The sequence below is a fragment of the Schistocerca gregaria genome, chromosome 8 (assembly GCF_023897955.1).
Source record: "Schistocerca gregaria isolate iqSchGreg1 chromosome 8, iqSchGreg1.2, whole genome shotgun sequence".
Taxonomy (NCBI): domain Eukaryota; kingdom Metazoa; phylum Arthropoda; class Insecta; order Orthoptera; family Acrididae; genus Schistocerca; species Schistocerca gregaria.
Genome location: NC_064927.1, coordinates 150,900,914 through 150,921,603, shown reverse-complemented (window position 1 = coordinate 150,921,603; position 20,690 = coordinate 150,900,914).

Genomic DNA, 20,690 nt, shown 5'->3' with positions numbered 1-20,690 from the left:
TTCACCGTGATATATGTGAGCATCTGCAAGTCGGTAAAAACTGCTTATTGTGTTTTGCCCAGCTCCTAACAGTACCGAACTTTACTGGCCTTACGTTAGTTTTGTATGTCGATGTGTGGTTGCTTTTCAAAAGAGGTGTTTTATTTTCATGTGTGTGTAAGGTTTCTTTGAAGATTTTACGAGATTTACATTTTATTGAGTTGTATTAACTGGGATGAATTTTTTGGAAATACGCTATTGCTTAACAACCTTAAATTTTCAATGATTAGCCCATAACCTTATCACAGTGACCGTTCCCTAACGATTTGGTATTGGACGGTTATCACTAGAGTGTGTGTTGTCTTTTCAAGTGAAGTAACTTCTGAGTAATGTTCCGGTGCCATTGTATTATAGTCACGAGCACGGAACAGATTGTTTCTTGTTAGATGCATGTCTGTTTCTAGTTTTAGTGTTTTTATGTACCAACCTGTAATCAGAATGTTCTTGATGTGGCAGGCGGCCGCTGTTGGCATATTGTGGGACATGGAGGAGTATTCAGCCCGTGTGTAACAGCGTTTGTAATTAACAATGTTTTAGGTTACAGTTATTTATTTTTTCAAAAACAGACATAATGTCTGATTGGGATAACAGCAATCAGTGATTTTATAATGTTACTTATAATCAGTCTTGATTGCGAAATTTTTTTATTCATATAACCGGTCATATGAATAAAAAAATTTCGCAATCAAGACTGATTATAAGTAACGTTATTTATTTTCATACGAAAGATGGCAATAAAGTTTTGTGATTTTAAAATTGGACTGTTAGTTATGTTCCCATCCGCTATCGAGTTTGAACGTAATTTGGTCCTTTGTCTTGTATGTACAATAGTCCTTGGGCTGTGTTTAATTTCCTTGAAATTTGATTCGAAATTTATACATATATTAATTTCAATGAATTTTCACATTTCCATCTTCTATTTTATTTATGAAAGAGATAGACAGTTCAGTAACAATGAACATGATTCATCCGACCAGGTGACAGGCTTCCAACGATCCCCGGTCCAAACGTGATTATCACAGGCCCACCACAGTCATAATTAATGATATCGTTGGATCAACATAGGATGCATGGGTCGTTTGATGCATAGCCCCATGTGGTGTGCTCCCAGTCACTTGTGCCAGCACTGCCGTAGTACTCCGTCGTCAGATCTGTCACAGGTTGCTACCTACCCTGTCTTCCACAGCGGGCAAGCTTTCGGTTTGCACGTTGTGTGGCATGCGGATTGGACGTCCAACGCTTTTTCACCTACTCGTGGCTACACCGTCCTCCAACTTCCCACATATGTTCGCTACAGCTGCACGTGAAGAATAAAACAGCTTCGCCATTTCCTAAGTGTTAGTTCCAAGAACCGCGCAATTACTGCCCTTTGTCAGAGTCACTTGTGTCAATGGGTTTTCCCATTTGCGGTTCTTATGGTCGTTAGAACGAAGTACCAATCGTGTCTGCTCCACTTACACGGACTGTTAAGGGTGTAAGTACAGATATTTCCGTTGACGACTGAGGACAGTGCACTGAACAAGTTTGATAGGTATTTACTGTATTTGCAGACTACTGATTACAGCTATTACAAGGAGTATGTTTTCGAATTGGTTAGTGCCTCAAAGTACACGTGGCACAAGCAATCCTCAGTGTTCATTTTCTCCTGGACAGCAGGTGGACACATGGATGCGAAACGGATAATCTAAACTGACAGGCGTAGTGCATTTGGTGGTGGAGTTACGACGGCGCAGAAAACATCAGGTAATAAATTATGTGTTCTGTCTGTGAGAGGACTGTTGGATACAGATATAAAACACATATAATAGTCAGGACGTATTAACGTACCAATTATAACAATATCTACCTATATCCTTAATACCATGTATATATTCCTTACTGCGCAACGCCACCTGGCAGGATTCAGTCTGGTGGTGGGGGGTGGTCATAATGTTTTGGCTCATCAGTGTATGCTGCTACTTGCCTGAATCCACAAACTGATTAGATCTTAGGTTATCGTTCTCATCACTTGCTTCTTTTCATGCTCTTAAGTTGGCAGTGGCACGAAAGCCATTATTAACTGACACCGTATATCTCTGTTCCCGACAATAAGCCATTTTTAAGAATATGTCTGTATTATTTGTGGATTCAGAAATGGTTTCGGCTCGTTGCACATATAAAGGTTTACCATTTGTCTGAAAAACATCGGAAATCAAGTCAATCAGTAACTTTTCATGAACCTCCTACCAAATACAGCAGGCAGATCTTAAATATCATAATGGAAGTATTTACTTTTTTACAGTCTTCTCATAAATCCAGTTTATCAGAACACGAACTATGGTAATTAAAAGGCTTGCAAACATCTATAGTTTCTAAAGTGTGAGGAATTTTTATGCCACAGTCTTTCACGCACGTGCTTGTACGTGTCTACATATGTGTGTGAGGGTGTGAGTGGCGCGGGCGCCAATGTTTGAGTGTGTGTGTGTGTGTGTGTGTGAGAGAGAGAGAGAGAGAGAGAGAGAGAGAGAGAGGGGGGGGGGAGGGAGGGAGAGAGAGCGAGAGCACGCGTATGTTGAACATGGCAGAAAAGTTTACGTGAGGTCTGGGAATGAACATTCGAAGCAGTGGACGGCCTACAATAACTCTTATCAAGAAGAGACCATTGCAGCTTTATCTGATTAAAAAAGATTGTCATATGATGCCTGGAATGAAGTAAAGAAGTCTGAAAACCAACAGATAACTAGTATTTGATTCCTGCATGCGCGCTTAGGCAACGAGAAGCTCTTTCTCATGATAGACCTGCATGTTCTGACACGGAAGTAAGTGTACAACTGAAAGAAGCACTGCCAAGTCTTATAATACATGATTTATAGTGAAGATAACATTTTAGACAAGCTGATCGCCGGTGAACACAGTGCTTTGTAGGGAAAATAAGTGCAAATAAATCAGTGAAAAACCATCAGGACTGAAAATTCCAGTCAGGTAGATACTTGTGTTCTAAAAGTGGATCAACACATCACTAAGCAGCTGCCAGATTTCGCTTAGTCATAAGTGTGTAGCGGCTCCCCAACGACCAATACTACTTATTTTTCTCATTGCAAAAAAATGGTTCAAATGGCTCTGAGCACTATGGGACTTAACATCTAAGGTTATCATTCCCCTAGAACTTCGAACCTGCGACCGTAGCGGTCACGCTGTTTCAGACTGAAGCGACTAGAACCGCACGGTCACACCGGCCGGCTTTTCTCATTGCACCTTATCTTTCCAACAGTGTCGTTCATACACAATTCATGTCTCCTGATAGAATACAAAATACGCATTTTTCTTACGAAATTATAAAATGCCATCTTACTATATGGTCTGAGTTCATGGCGCACAATCAATTTCAGCCTTCATTCTTACAACTGTTAATGCTGCACGTGATTTTACTGAGTATTTCATTTTGAAGCTTTAGCTTCGAAACGATGACAGAATAACAAAATTTTCTGCAAAATGTTAAAATGCATGGTAGTCGCGTCAAGCGTGTTTGTATATATCTCTTCATCACTTTCGGTAACAACGAATCGTCAGTATTTGGTCCAAATACAAATCTCACTGTTGCATCGTCCAGCTCACTCACCAGATTTATCACCTCGGAACTATTTCTCCAAAGCTGAAAATGCAGCTAAGCCTTCTATTTTCGACTGAGGCAATCCAAAAAGTTGTAAGCGACAAAGTCATCGCAATCCACAATCAAGATGTCTCCTATGCCATTTTTGAAAAGTCATATTTCGACAGTTTTCAAGGTTTTCATTCTTTTTTAAAAAACAAATCTTGTGCTAATACTTTAATACCTATATAATGTGCACTCTCAACATCCTGTACAGACTGATTTGCATATACTAATCTTTGTCTGCCCCTTCAGTTTTTCCTTTCTACTGATAATTCCATCTTCAAGTTCATTGTCCCAGGTAACCACACTCGTAAGCACCCCGATACCGGGATTCGGGGAGGCGTGTCAGCCCCCGGTTGAAACGGCCCGCTGAATTGACAACGAGAGCTGGTGTGCCGGCCGGCCTGGGTTTAGCTTTTAGTCTGTTTTCCCACATCCGATTAGGTGAATACCGGTCTGTTCCCCACGTTCCATCTCATTAGACGACTCGAAAACATTTCGAACGCTATCTCACATTTCCATTGGGAAAAAACTATACGTCCTTGACATCCATTTGTTGTAGAATCCTAGAACATATACCGTTCTCAAACACAGTGAGCTATCTGGAATAGAATGATCTCCATGCCTACCATCACGGATTTCCTTCACGTAAAATGAAGCTCATATTTTCTTCGCATAAATGAAAGTAATCAGGTAGATATAGTATTTTCCAATTTCCGAAAAGCATTTGACTCAGTTCCACACCTACGCTTTTTATCAAAAGTACGGGCATCTGCGAAATATGTGACTGGATTGAGAATTTCTTGGTAGGATGAACGCTGCATGTTATCTTGGATGAAGAGCCATCGAGATATGTAAGAGAGCGAGCTGAAAACTAACGCCTCCGAATTTCTTTTTCTGTCTTCATTACCGGTTGAGGTACTACATGTCATGCATATTACTCCGTCTACTTTTTCACTTCGCTGACGCAAATTACAACTTTCTGCCGCTAGAGTGTTTTGAAGTGCAGCGTGTAATGTGGCGGTATGTAACGTAACTATGTCGATGCGTCGAAACATTTAGAGATCTGAAAGCACACATTTTCAGGGCGTTCTTCCACACCTGATGTGCCCTATCCCTCAGCATAACAATGCCAGAGCACACACGAGCGTTGCGACATCTACAACAATCTGACACCTTGGGTTCACTGATATTGTTCATTCTTCATACAGTTCCGACTTGGCCCCATACGATTTTCATATGTTTCCGAAACTTAAAGAACACTTTCTAGGACTTCTCTTTGATAGTGATGAAGCCTTGCAAGCAGAGGGGAGGATGTGCCCCGCCCCCCAACAAAGGCAAACATTCTACAGTGGCGGTGACAACAAACTGGTCTCTCGACGGGAGAAAAAACTTTGGAAATTTGTGGTAAGGTCTTATGGGACCAAACTGCTGAGGTCAGCGGTCCCTAAGCTTACACCCTACTTAATCTACCTTAACCTAAGGACGAGACACACACCCATGCTCGAAGGAGGACTCGAACCTCGGCCGAGCGGAGCCGCGGGGACCGTGAGAAGGCGCCTCATGATCGGGAGAAATGCGTTGGTCACAATGGTGACTATGGTGAGAAATCAGTATGTATATATGAAGACTATAGATGTAGAATGTTAAAACTAATTTAATTTATAAATCAGTAAGAGTTCTCACATAAAAGATAAGGGATCAGAAGCATTGCCTTTTCATCACGCCCTCGTAGAAGTAACTTCTGATGTGGAGCAGGGAAGTGCGTTGAGACCTATGTTATTCATGCTGCATATTAATTACCTTGCAGGCAATGTTAATTGTAGCCTCAGACTTTTGGCGAATGTTTCATTTGTCTATAATGAAGTACAGTCTGAAAGAAACTGTCAAAAGGGACCCTGAAAAGATTTAAAAGTGGTGCAAAAATTGGCAACTTGCCGTAAATGATCAGAAATGTAAAACTGTGAACAGCACAAAACGGAGAAAAAAGATAGTACCCTTTGAGTATAATACCAATAATGCAGGCGGAATCAGTCAACTCAACAAAATACCTGCATATATCATTTTGTACAGACAGGAAATGGAACGATCACATCAGCCTAGTTGTGGATAAAGCAGGTAGCAGACTTCGGGGTGTTAGTAGAATACTGGAGAAATGCAATCAGTCTACGAGATTACTTACAACACATTCGTGCCGCTAGTTCTAAAATACTGTTCAAATGTGTGAGACCTTTACCAAATAGGACTAACAAATGATATTAAAATTTTACAGCGAAGAGCAGCACGAATGATCATATCTTCATACATCCATACTTAAATTTGTTGATGGTGAAACATAGGCTGGTATAATTTTTGCTAAAAATGGAACTGATTCAGCTGTACTTAAGATTTCATATTTATTTGGCTACTAGTTTCGACGTTGCATCAACGTCATCTTCAGGCCCACACACTTTGATGATATCAGTTGTGTGCGGCTGAGAACTACAAATTCGCGGTGAGACCAATACGAGCTCCACATGGATGGCGGGATGATCATAGGTAGGCTTGACTCGCGGGGGAGTGTCACAGAGGTGTCGAAAGAACTGAAGTGGCAGATTCTTGAAGGTAGACGTAAACTATACCAAATAGTGATGAAGTACAATCTGAAAGAAGCTGCACAAGTCAACTATTGATAAAATTTCTAGACCGTGTAAAAATGAGCAACTCTCCTCAAATGTTCAGAAATGTAAACGTAGTATCGTCTATAATTAGTTTCAAGAATTGATATTTAAATTATGGCTGAAGAACTATACTGTAACCACTTTCATATCGCTCACATAAGGATCGCGAGTACAAAATTAGATTAATTACAGCAAGTGTAGAGGCATTAAAACAGGAATTCTTTCCGCGCTCCATTAGTGAATGGAACGGGAAAAAGTCCTAATAACAGGAGAAACGACACGTACCACCACGCGCTTCACATTGGTTTGCAGCGTACTAACGTAGATCCAGATGCATAAGTAGATGCAGTCATGTGGGCTACACAGATTGCGTCCCGCTGATGTCTCGTGCAGGACAGCGATATCGGTACCTGACAGAGTTAGAAAATTGCCTCACTGCAGGTTTACACTTAGCCGACTGGTCGGTTGAGATTTTTGGCTTGTTCAGATGTTACAGTGGCCCGATGTTGGACTGCACGAGAACATGACACCAGGCATACTCATCATCAAGGTTCCGGTGGAGCACATCTGACCGCCACAAGGAAGGGTCGCCTTACTGTTCACCAAGCACAGCGTCACCCGTTCAGATCTGCCCCTGCCATCTGAGAACATGGGATGGAGCCCCTGCTACGTACTGTGTCATTCGGCACCTTTAGCCAGAGATTACCAGTAGCCGGACTAGAGAAATGGTTCAAATGGCTCTGAGCACTATGGGACTTAACTGCTGAGGTCATCAGTCCCCTAGAACTTAGAACTACTTAAACCTAACTAACCTAAAGACAACACACGCATCCACGCCTGAGGCAGGATTCGAACCTGCGACCGTAGCGTGTAACATTATGTGATTGCCTTATCATTTTAAATCATTCACTAATCGAGCAGTCTCTCGGCAACAGCTACAGTTAGCAAATAATGTTGCGAGAATGTAAAAGGTGAAAGACCTGTGACGTAACTTGTTTATTGTCGAAGCGCCGTCAGAGATGCAGTGAGTTATTGACTTTTAAAACAGCGGCGCGAAAAACGGACAGAAGAAGAACACTTTTAAACTTTTTCTTATGTACGAGATATTCTCGATGAACAGTTACTCACTCTTCTTTTGTCTCTTGTAACTTGTGTCACACGCGCATGTCTTGCCGCCGTATTATTATCGTTAAAAATATTATTATTTTAGTGTAACGTAAAAGTGCTATACTAAAAGTGCAATACTGCATAGCAGCAAATTTATTGTGCGACGTGTATCTGAAAACGTCAAACGAATTATTGTCATTACGAGAAGAGAAGTGCCGGTCAAAATGGTATCCATGTTAAAATTCTTCATTGTAGTGTAAGTTCATCTATTAATTGCCATAAATTCAGATTTAAATGGAATTGGTGTATGAACTATTTATTTAATATAGAATGTATGTCTCACTTCTTCATGAAGTTATTTAATTTTCTTTGTGTTTCTGCCAAATAGAGAGTCCACAGTCACGATTTCTTTCGTCGAAATCGGACGGAAGTTGTATGCGGAGAAATATTCTACTGGTAAATGCATGATAAACTACGGTCCCTTACGAAATTCATGTTGAGCTATCCAAAAATAATTATATTTTGAATAGGCATTTACTCTCCTCTGCAATGCAACTTCCGACTGATCAGACGATCCAACAAGAAACAGCCGCACACGGTCGGCGTTCGCAAATGTACTTCCAACGCTGATTATAGCTATATGTTACAGCACAAAAGTAAAAATATTGTTATAATTAGTGACTACGAACGGCGACATTTATAACTGTATATTTATGTATACACATTTCGTAAACATATCGTTATAAGCGGTCACTCGGACTAGAGAGTTGGAGTCCCTCCCACAACCTGTCATCCTTACCAGAACCCTGTGCGTTCACAGTGATGCTGTGACCAGGAAGCACGGAATGCTGATGAATGCCGTCAAAATGTGTCCAGTGATGAAACACGGTTCTGTGCGACACTGGAAGACCATCCTTGGTGAATACGGTGGCGATCTCTCCATTGTTGTGGACCGAGTGGTCTTGGCGCTTCAGTCTGGAACCGCGTGACCGCTACGGTCGCAGGTTCGAATCCTGTCTCGTGCATGGATGTGTGTGGTGTCCTTAGATTAGTTAGGTTTAAGTAGTTGTAGAGGACTGATGACCTCAGATGTTGAGTCCCATAGTGCTCAGAGCCATTCGAACCATTGTTTTGGAGAAGCTCACCATCGTTACACCTCCCGTCGTGATGTTGGGAACCATCGGAAATGACTTCAGGTCATGGATAACAGGGAGAACTGCGGTGGTACAACGACATGTTACGAATATTTTGCATCCTCAAGCTTTACACTCATACGAGTGAATAGTGGTTCCCTTTTTCAACAAGACTATGCTCGTCCACACATGGAACGTTCCTTTATGATCTCCCGCGAGTCAGATCGACCTATGAACATTCCTGCTGCTCTTCCCTGTAAAATTTTAATATCCCCTGTCAGTCCTATTTGGTAAGGGCCTCACACACTTGCAGTATTTTAGGACTAACTGCGCGAATTATTTATAAGTAATCTTGTAGACAGATTACATCTTACACATGGAAGGTGCCTCTACGTTCTTATAATGTTGAGGTACACCTGTGGCCAGTAAGATCCCCGGCCAGTCTGGAATAGAACTTGTGTCGGACCAGCTCGGAGCTCAACGCCGTCCCAGTGTCAGTATCCAGCATATGAAGAGCCAACTACGTCAGCTGTGGACCAGCTTGACTCAGGACACAACGGCTTTCTAAAACCCTTTCCAACCAAATCAGTGCATAGATCTAGACTACAGGGTGTGTAGCACGTTACCAATAAGTTGGCTTATACTGCCAAGTCCTTTGTACATTTGAGTAGATATCATAATCCCTGAAATAGCACCACATATCCTTTAAACCCGTTAAGTTTCATCTCATTCTTTAATGCTTCCGTTTTTGTTGTCATGTAGTGTATAAACACAGGAATCCTGGTAAAACTGAAATATCGTGTGGCTATGGCTTCCCGTCGGGTAGACCGGTCGCATGGTGCAAGTCTTTTGAGTTGACGCCACTTCGGCGACTAGCGCGTCGATGAGGATGATATGATGATGAAGATAACACTACACTCAGTCCCTGAGTGGATAAAGTCTCCAACCCAGCCGGGAATCGAAGCTGGGTTTCTTTGCAAAGCATTCCGTCGCGCTGAGCACTCATCTATCGGGGCGGACAGGAATCCTAGTGAAAACGGCAGATATTATTAATGCATTTCAGTGTACAAGCTACAATGATAAAAATGCACATAAATTGGAAGAGCAGCGGAGAAATATTGCACCAGGGTTTTGCTGTGAATGTCGAGTTTTCCTGTGTGTTAGTAAAGGATTCTTGTGGTGAAACGTCTTAAATCTACTAATAAAGTCAAGGCCTCAGGACGAGATTACATTTCAGTTAGGTTCGTTTCAGAGTATACTGATCCATTAGCTCTATTCTTAGCATTCATCTACAGCTGCTCGAAAGTCGAAAGATCTGTTCCTAAAGATTGGATTTGCACAAATCACACCAATACTCAACAAAGTAAATGGAATTTTCCACAGAATTACAGACCAGCATCGCAAACGTAGCTTTGCCGTAGGATTTTGGAACATATACTGTGGTCGTATATTAAGCGTTTCCTACAAGAAAACGATTTATCGGCAGACAGCCAATAGGGACTCAGACGATGCCGTTCTTGTGAAACACAACTAGCTCTTTATTCTTACGAGGTAATAAGTGCTATCGACAGGGGGGTGTCAAATTGATTCCATATTGTTAGATTTCCAGAACTCATGTGCCTGTATTATATCGTCTCAGATGTACGACTAGATTCATGATTTTCTGTCAGAAAAGTCACAGCCCATAGTAACTGACAGAAACTTATCGAGTAAAACAGAAATAATATCCGGCGCTCCCCAAGGAAATGTTATAGGCCCTCTGTCGTTTCTGATCTACATAAACGATTTAGGAGACAATCTGAATAGCTCTCTTAGATTGTTTACTGGTGATGCTGTCATCTACCGTCTCATATAGTCTTCAGATGATCAAACTACAATGCAAAACGATTTAGGTAAGGTATCTGTACGGTGAGAAAAGTGACAATTGACTTTAAATAACGAAAAGTCTGTAGTCGTTCACATGAGCACTAAAAGGAATCCGCTAAATTTCGGTTACCGGGATAAAGCACACAAATCTAAAGGCTGTAAATAGATCTAAATACTTAGGGATAGCAATTACAAATAACTTAAAAAGGAAGAATCACATAGCTACTGTTATAGGGAAAATAAACCAAAGACTGCGATTTATTGGCAGAACACTTAGAAAATGCAACAGGTCCACTAAAGATACTGCTTACACCGCTTTGAGAAATGCATGGTAAGAGCTGTGCTATCTTAAGACATATTTACTCACAACCGGTTCCGATCATTGATCATCTTCACAGAGGAAAAATATTGTGACAATGTTTTTCACATCTCTAAATATATCCAATGATCGAAACTGGTTGTGAATAAATACACTCCTGGAAATTGAAATAAGAACACCGTGAATTCATTGTCCCAGGAAGGGGAAACTTTATTGACACATTCATGGGGTCAGATACAACACATGATCACACTGATAGAACCACAGGCACATAAACACAGGCAACAGAGCATGCACAATGTCGGCACTAGTACAATGTATATCCACCTTTCGCAGCAATGCAGGCTGCTATTCTCCCATGGAAACGATCGTAGAGATGCTGGATGTAGTCCTGTGGAACGGCTTGCCGTGCCATTTCCACCTGGCGCCTCAGTTGGACCAGCGTTCGTGCTGGACGTGCAGACCGCGTGAGACGACGCTTCATCCAGTCCCAAACATCCTCAATGGGGGACAGATCCGGAGATCTTGCTGGCCAGGGTAGTTGACTTACACCTTCTAGAGCACGTTGGGTGGCACGGGATACATGCGGACGTGCATTGTCCTGTTGGAACAGCAAGTTCCCTTGCCGGTCTAGGAATGGTAGAACGATGGGTTCGATGACGGTTTGGATGTACCGTGCACTATTCAGTGTCCCCTCGACGATCACCAGAGGTGTACGGCCAGTGTAGGAGATCGCTCCCCACACCATGATGCCGGGTGTTGGCCCTGTGTGCCTCGGTCATATGTAGTCCTGATTGTGGCGCTCACCTGCACTTCGCCAAACACGCATACGACCATCATTGGCACCAAGGCAGAAGCGACTCTCATCGCTGAAGACGACACGTCTCCATTCGTCCCTCCATTCACGCCTGTCGCGACACCACTGGAGGCGGGCTGCACGATGTTGGAGCGTGAGCGGAAGACGGCCTAACGGTGTGCGGGACCGTAGGCCAGCTTCACGGAGACGGTTGCGAATGGTCCTCGCCGATACCCCAGGAGCAACAGTGTCCCTGATTTGCTGGGAAGTGGCGGTGCGGTCCCCTACGGCACTGCGTAGGATCCTACGGTCTTGGCGTGCATCCGTGCGTCGCTGCGGTCCGGTCCCAGGTCGACGGGCACGTGCACCTTCCGCCGACCACTGGCGACAACATCGATGTACTGTGGAGACCTCACGCCTCACGTGTTGAGCGATTCGGCGGTAGGTCCACCCGGCCTCCCGCATGCCCACTATACGCCCTCGCTCAAAGTCCGTCAACTGCACATACGGTTCACGTCCACGCTGTCGCGGCATGCTACCAGTGTTAAAGACTGCGATGGAGCTTCGTATGCCACGGCAAACTGGCTGACACTGACGGCGGCGGTGCACAAATGCTGCGCAGCTAGCGCCATTCGACGGCCAACACCGCGGTTCCTGGTGTGTCCGCTGTGCCGTGCGTGTGATCATTGCTTGTACAGCCCTCTCGCAGTGTGCGGAGCAAGTATGGTGGTTATGACACATCGGTGTCAATGTGTTCTTTTTTCCATTTCCAGGAGTGTATATTGTAAGAGAGCATAGAGTTTATCAAGCATTTCTCCAGATATGTCGATGCTGTTGACAGTCGCCTAAAAAAATTAAATTAAAAAGAAATTGCGAACGTTTGTCCGCCCTCTTCTGGACTACTGCTGTGCAGTGTAGAATCCGCATCGGATAGGATTCACGGAGGACATCGAAAAAATTCAAAGCAGAGCAGCAGCTCATTCTGTGTTATTGCTAAATAGGGGAGAGAGTGTCACAGATATAATACACGAATTGGGGTAGAAATCATTAACACAAATGGTTTTCGTCGCGGCAGAATCTTCTCACGATATTTCAGTCACCAATTTTGTCCTCAGAGCTCCAACATATTTTGTTGCACGTCCACCTTCATAGGCAGGAAGGATTATAATAATAAGATAAGAGAAATGAGACCTCACACGGGAAGATTTAAGTGTTCGTTTTTGTTGCGTGTTTTTCGAGATTGGAATGGTAGAAGAATAGCTTGAAGGCGGTTCGATGAACCTTCAGCCAGGCACTTAATTGTGAATTGCGGAATAATCATGTAGATGTATACGTAGATGTAAATGGTGACCTCAATGACGCACATACCCGGCCTCGGAAGGGCAGGCTCATCCTATATGGTGAGGGTCACACGAATCAGTCTCTTCTCTTATACCGTCAGTCTAAAAGTGACCTCTTGTACCAGTCGAAAACCGTTGCCCTGTTTTCGGCAACTGGCTTCAATGAACGTCTTGCACTGGTTGTCAACCCACATGATATTGTAGGCAGGACAGAAGAATTTGTCTCTGTTAAGATTCCACAGGTTCATTTAGCACGTTGGCTGTGACCGACATAACTTCTGTCTTATTCGCCAACTTTGAACTTGACAGACTCACTCTTTATTGCTGTTCCAAAAAGCGGTCGTTGCGCTATGTTCCCGCTTGTGAAAATATACAGGTATACTAAATGTAATGCTTCCAGTTCCGTGGAAACCTTAAAAAAATATTCCAATCATTGTATTTTCATCCATTGTATTCGTTTTCTTGAGGTCTGCGCGTTGAATCTTTCAAATAGATCACACACTATTTACTTTATTTGTATTTATTTTTTATATTTTATTAATTAATTTATATTTTATTTATTATTATATTTTATGCATTTATATTTATACGGAAATCAGATCCTCTCTCAACATCCGATCATGGTTTCACTCATATAGTACCTTTTTTACATCATGTTGTTGTTGTGGTCTTCAGTCCTGAGACTGGTTTGATGCAGCTCTCCATGCTACTCTATCCTGTGCAAGCTCCTTCATCTCCCAGTACCTACTGCAACCTACATCCTTCTGAATGTGCTTAGTGTATTCATCTTTTGGTCTCCCTCTGCGATTTTTACCCTCCACGCTGCCCTCCAATGCTAAATTTGTGATTCCTTGATGCCTGAGAACATGTCCTACCAGCCGACCCCTTCTTCTAGTCAAGTTTTGCCACAAACTTCTCTTCTCCCCAATCCCATTCACTACCTTCTCATTAGTTACGTGACCTACCCACCTAATCTTCAACATTCTTCTGTAGCACCACATTTCGAAAGCTTCTATTCTCTTCTTGTCCAAACTATTTATTGTCCATGTTTCACTTTCGTACATGGCTACACTCCATACAAATACTTTCAGAAACGACTTCCTGACATTTAAATCTATACTCGATGTTAACAAATTTCTCTTCTTCAGAAACGCTTTCCTTGCCATTGCCAGTCTACATTTTACATCCTCTCTACTTCGACCATCATCAGTTATTTTGCTCCCCAAAAAGCAAAACTCCTTTACTACCTTAAGTGTCTCATTTCCTAGGTAACATCATAGTTACCTACAAATTGATTGTGACATGTAAGGAGTGTGCCAGAACTCTCCATTACATAAAACAAATAGCCAACCTAACGCTAACCTTTGCATTGCGTAAACATTCAGATATCGATAGTAACAATCTGCGAATGAAACATGGGAGTGCGATTCTAAGCATTGTTGAGAGACGAGGTCTGTCTGCGAGAATGGAAGAGAGGTGTCGGACAAGAGCTCGGAGACAGAAGACGTGTCTCATTGCCCTGACGTCGGTGATGGCAGATCTTACCACACTCAAGGCCTGATTTCATTTATACAGCCAGGAGAGATCTAGATGGCTTAGCTACACTTGAAGATCGAATTCAAGATGAAATTCGCAAGCATACTGCAAAAGCAATTGCAGGGTTAGGCTTGTGATTGTTAGTGCGAGTTTACATTAGTCCCTTGTTTTGCTTATCGGTGGAAGAAGCCTTCTTATCCTCCAAATAATAATAATTATTCTCCACATCTAAATAATATACTGTGCTCACTAAATGTTAATGTAATTTAAAATGGAAATAATTTGTTACTTTGGCACTCAACCGTTATTGACACATATGTCATTTGTCATTGTCATTATTAATACTTGTTCATGATGATTCTGAAGTTTTAAATAGACTTAATTAATGAAACCCCATCTCGAAAGTAATTTAGTAGTTAACAGGACCCAAGCAAACACCGTTTTATTAAATTCGTTCTTAGTAACAGTAAGCTTTAGCCCCTGCTGTTGCATGCTGCTGCGCATTGCTGTAAACCACATGGAAAAAGCAGTCATCCAGAGAGGTTAGTGCAAAACGTAGAGCCAAAACAGACACACTGACACAGCACAACATGTCACGTACTCTACTCCAGCAATTTCCGTTGCATAAATCAGATTCTGTATCACTTGAAAATTCTTGTTCAAAAATGGAAATGAGCGTACGGCAAAGTGGGCCAGCAGTCCCCCATTTGGGGAAGTCCAGGGGAAGTACTTATTGCATTCGACGCCACATTGGGCAACTTGCGTGTCGGAGATGAGGATGAACTGATGATGAGGACAACACAACACTCAATACCTGAAGGGGGGGGGGCGGACCTCTGGGTGAAAACCACAGTCAGATAGCTTAGGTATTCATTGTTACAGGTTCATTTGTTCCTCTGGTTTATCATATTCAAATACGCAGTCAGACATCTTAACAAAATCTTAGTCTTCAGTTTCTCTGTTGGGGTCTTAAATGACAGTGAAACTGACAGGTACACAACACACACAGAGTATTATGCAGGTTACATTCCGTTTATTGATTGTTCAGGTTGCTTATCAAGTGCATTGTCAGAGACGAACATAGACAATATTAGCTGGTGCTGCTGCTGAATTGGGTGCTTATACTTTACACAAATAGCACTAAAATGATTGAAATATCTATAGTGACAATGTGACTAAATAATCGTGACTATGAACTAACAAAGTTAATATTGGCAGTACTTCTACCACTGCTGCCGCTGCTGCACTAGTAATGATAATAGTAGTCATAACAATAATGATGATAATCATGAAAATAACGATGACAATAATAGGAATAATCATAGTGGCCGATATAAAAAGGATTTGTAGGTGTACAAAATAGATGTTTTCTGTCATAGCGACTTCTGAGTTAACAAAATTTACGTAGACTGCACAAGATAAAATATTTGAAAATAGGAAGTTCTGGTTGGAAAGGAGGAGGTCCAAGTGAAACGAGTGCTGCTTACAGGGACAATGGTAGTCATTATTCTTGCTATAGTAGATACGTCATTACCTGTCTCATGAAGCTGAAGATGAGGGAGGTTATTTCACAGAGAGAGTGGCTGAACGATGGAGTGGGACGGAAGGATTTTGCACTGATCGGAGCGTTAAGGTCGATAAGAGATACGAGGATCAGTGTATCTTGATAAGACCGCAGAGAAGACATAGGGTATGGAAAACTGTGCGGTTGTCTGCCGCAGTCAGGATGGCTGTGGATGTTACGGTGAAATATGGTCGTAGCGTCGTATATCGAACATATAACGAACACAAGCATTCTTAACAAGTTCCAGTCCATAAATGAATAGCCGTACTCCTTTTGGTATTTGAAAGTATTATGTTAGTCAGCGAATGTATGGCAAGGACGACGTTTCGACGTAGAAATTTATCTCTGTCTGTTATATCAACCTTATGATTAACGCTAAGAAGACAGTATGTTTCGCACCATCTGGGATGACTGACATAATAGTGTGGAGTGGCTTCATGAGGTATAAAATGCAATACTTACATTGCTAGGTAGTAGTAAGGAGAAAGGAATTGGTGAAATAATACCCAACTGTATGTGAGATGACAATCACATAACTATTCCTTTTACACCAAGTGTCGCGATCAGCAATGTGTGGTAAGAGAACGCTTCTTAGTGAACTAAAATTTCAAAAAAATTATAGATCTAGCGGCATCTTATGATTGTGTGTGAAGGTCGCGAGAAATGTTTAGATTTTTATGGATCTTATGGTGGGGAACTTAAATGCTATGTTAAGCAATAGAAATTTCCTGTTTTTAATGGTAAGTAAGATGAGCTCAATAAAATGAGGCCTCTTACGAAAATAATGGCCTTTCAAGTGGATAACTAATAGCCCGTCTTCTGTTTACTCTGTCTATAACGAACATGGCAAAGACAACACCAAGAAAATTTGGATATACCAACGACTGGGCCCTTGCTGCGAGTCTGTTACTCTGTCTTCAGTGAAGACCTATAAATTACTCGCAGATACTTCCGTAACTGGAGGTTACAGTCACATTCTGCCAAAAGAGTAATCTCCTGTTTCCAGTTTAACTAACAGCTCACCAGATGCGGAATAAACGTACACCGATTAGCCAAAACTTTATGGCCATTTGTTTAACACCTTGTTTGCTCGTCTTTGGAACTAAATAGATAACTGATTCTGCGTATCAGGGATCCGACAGTTTGATGGTATATTTGTAGAAATACGTATAATTAGATGTATACGCACAGGTCATGTAACTCTAGTGAATAAAGGGCCACTGATTTGCGTTCCCGGTGATGTTGTTTGATACCGACACACGTGGATTCCATAGGATTTGCATCATGCGAATTTGGTCGCCGAGAAATCAAAGTGAGTTCAATGCAATGCTTCTGAAACCACTGTAGCATGTTTCTGGCTCCGAGACATAGACAATTACACTGCAGGAAGAAGACATCGCCATCGCGGAAGACATCAAGCATCAAGGGACGCAGGTGGATCTCCAGTCCCCGTGTATTTGATTGTCTGCCAGAGCACAATACTGCTGCTACCAACCTGTGTCAGTGGGCGCTGCATATTTCGAGCCGCCGTTCATCTCGATGACAACGTTTGTGGAGACGACCATCATGAGTAGCAAAAATGTGACTCGTCTGACACGTTTCCATTGGTCGACGGTGGAATACCGGTGGTCCCGTGCCAGCTACAGTCATAAGTGACGACGTGGTTGGGTCAACTTTTGAACACGTATGGGTCGTCTGCTGAGGAACTCCATGTTCAACGATGTACGATGAACGGTGTGCTCTGAAACACTTGGTGCTCTTTCCACAGACCACCATCTGTCCAATTCTACAGAGCAGACAAGCCTCCGAATCTACCAATTTCCGTAGATGTCATGACAGAAGCACGTGAACAATCGATCCCTTTCGTCGTTTTCGATATACCCTTTCACAGTGTAAGTAGGCTGTCTAGGTTTTTTTAATGGTAACACCACGTAGGGCTCTGTATGAAAACCACTGGCTGTGCTGTGTGCAGTCTGTGGCTGGTTTGCATTGTTGTCTGCCATTGTAGTGTTGGGCAGTTGGCTGTTAACAGCGCATAGCGTTGCGCAGTTGGAGGTGAGCCGACAGCAGTGGTGGATGTGGGGAGAGATGGCGGAGTTTTGAAATTTGTAGGAATAGATGTCATGAACTTATATATATATATATATATATATATATATATATATATATATATATATATATATATATATATATAATGACTATTAAGGTAAATACATTGTTTGTTCTCTATTAAAATCTTTCATTCGCCAGCTATGCCTATCAGTAGTTAGTGCCTTCAGTAGTTAAAATCTTTTATTTAGCTGGCAGTAGTGGCGCTGTATTGCAGTAGTTCGAGTAACCAAGATTTTTGGTGAGGTAAGTGATTTGTGAAAGGTATAGGTTAATGTTAGTCAGGGCCATTCTTTTGTGGGGATTTTTGAAAGTCAGATTGCGTTGCGCTAAAAATATTGTGTGTCAGTTTAAGCACAGTCTTGTATAGTTTTTCTAAGGGATCATTTCAACAGGCTCTGCTAATAATAATCTTTTTTTTTCTCAAAATCACTTATCATAATGTATTTCGCCATTTGCAGCAGGGGCGGTGGCAAGGGGGTGGCTATGGGGGCTATAGCCCCGCTCCCCTCAATGGATTATCATCATATTGCAATGGATAAAATGACTTTAGCAATCAGTGAATACATTATTACAACAGATTTAATCATTTTTTTAAATATAGGTTGCAATGTATTTCAAACACATTTTAACAAAAGAATGAGAGCATCAAATAACTTACTATCTAAACCAATAGATATCATTTAACTTGAAATGTGTGTCTTATTATTTATTAATACACATTTTTTACCCTGAACTCCAAAACGGTTACCAAAAGCTACTTTAAGTCACACCAAATTGTACCAATTTGTCGGTTGTAGGACACCAACTCTCCTTTTGTTAAGCGATATTCCAGTCCCCCAAACCTCCTCCCCCTCCCAAATTAGCCCCTCTCTTGATCGACTTCTAGAATAGCCCCTGATTTGCAGCGCCTATCTTCGCTAGGGTGATCCCAAGTCCGTGCCTGCTCGGCTCCGCTGACATACTTTTGACACCGTTCGCGTGCCCGAAATGCCACCAGGTGGCACGCAACGTTGCGGTGGGCAGTGGTCACTATGTTTTGGATTACTAGTGTATATTTTGAAGGAAACATCTGAGGCATATCCCGAAGTGCACATGATATAATGATCAGTATTGACAGAACGTTAACTCTAAAGAGTAGCTGCTGAATGTTTCCGCTGAGATGACGTCAAGAAACAACATGTTGCATAAACCTTGTGGTATGGCATGGTGTTCGTCAGCACCAAAACTAAGAACTTCTATTCTTGGACTGGTGTTTCCTAGGGCAGAATATTGCGTTTCCGTCTGGATAAACAGACCATGTACCAGACGCACCGACACACAGTTAAGCCATACTATGTGCATGATCACAGGAACAATTTTCTGGCTGCTTATCTCTGCCTTATAGCTCCCCCATTTTTGGGCAGGGAATCTACTCTCAAGCGGAGTTTACAAAAATATCTGGTGATCACCGTCAATGAAGACAGTCTTGCATTTTTGTTTTTAAAAAGAGACTTTCTTCACATCATCCACTTCTACAAGGCGCAAAATTTTTTGTGACACCCAAGTAATAAAAACATACAGATAGGCAGTAATATGGCAGACAAACGCTAGTTCAGAAAAGCTTAAGATTCCCAGCATCCGCCAAGTTTTGAACACTGAAAAATCTGGTTGATGTGTTGACTCAGTGTAAATATGGGGCATAACAACAGAGCACAAGAACGACAAACTGTTCAGCGTATCGTAGGTACCACCCCAAAACGATGCTTTTCTGGCAATCTGGACGAATTACTGACGACAGCAAAGATATCATTTGAATATATTCATCAGGTTTTAAATGTTCTGGAGCCGAAAACCGATTGAAAAGCAAAATGACATCGGTTTATAATTGTCGTGAGGCGGGCGTAAGATATATTCAGTATGCTGCCCACCGTTTTCTCCCAGAAGTTGAAATTAGAAAACAGCATGTTTCACAACACATCGAAAGGTTTCGGGGCTTACGTTCAGAATGCGTTGTGCAGTGCGTGCCGTCAATTCAGCTACGTTAGTAATTGGACCACTGATTACAACAACTTTCAGGTTTTGCAAAAACAGAAATAATGTCTGATAGGATAGCCGCAATCAGTGATTTTACAATGTTACTTATAATCCGTCTTGATTGCAAAATATTTATTCATATGACAGGTTTTGGTTCATCAAGAACCATCTTCGGCTCTGATATTTCGGTTACAGGAGTAACCCGTCCAAATACAGCAACTTTCACATGCTGCGTCACGTAAAAGACCGGTCATATGAAGAAACATTTTGCAGTCTTTCAGATTATCTCATAGCCAGATGTCATACAAATGAAGATCAGGTGATCAGCCAAGCTGTATGGAAATTACAGCTGATAATTCTAGCATTTCAGAAATGTCTCTGCAGCAACACTAGCTGTGCAGTGTGCGGAGAAGCGCCATCTTGGTACAAATGATCCCCACCACACACCCGCGCTGTTGGAATGACTTTGGTACGCAAAACACTCTGACAGCGTTTACCAGTTACGGTACAGGTAACAGGTTCTGCAGGACTCACCTCGTAGAAAAAATACGGCCCTACGATGAACTATGCCGTC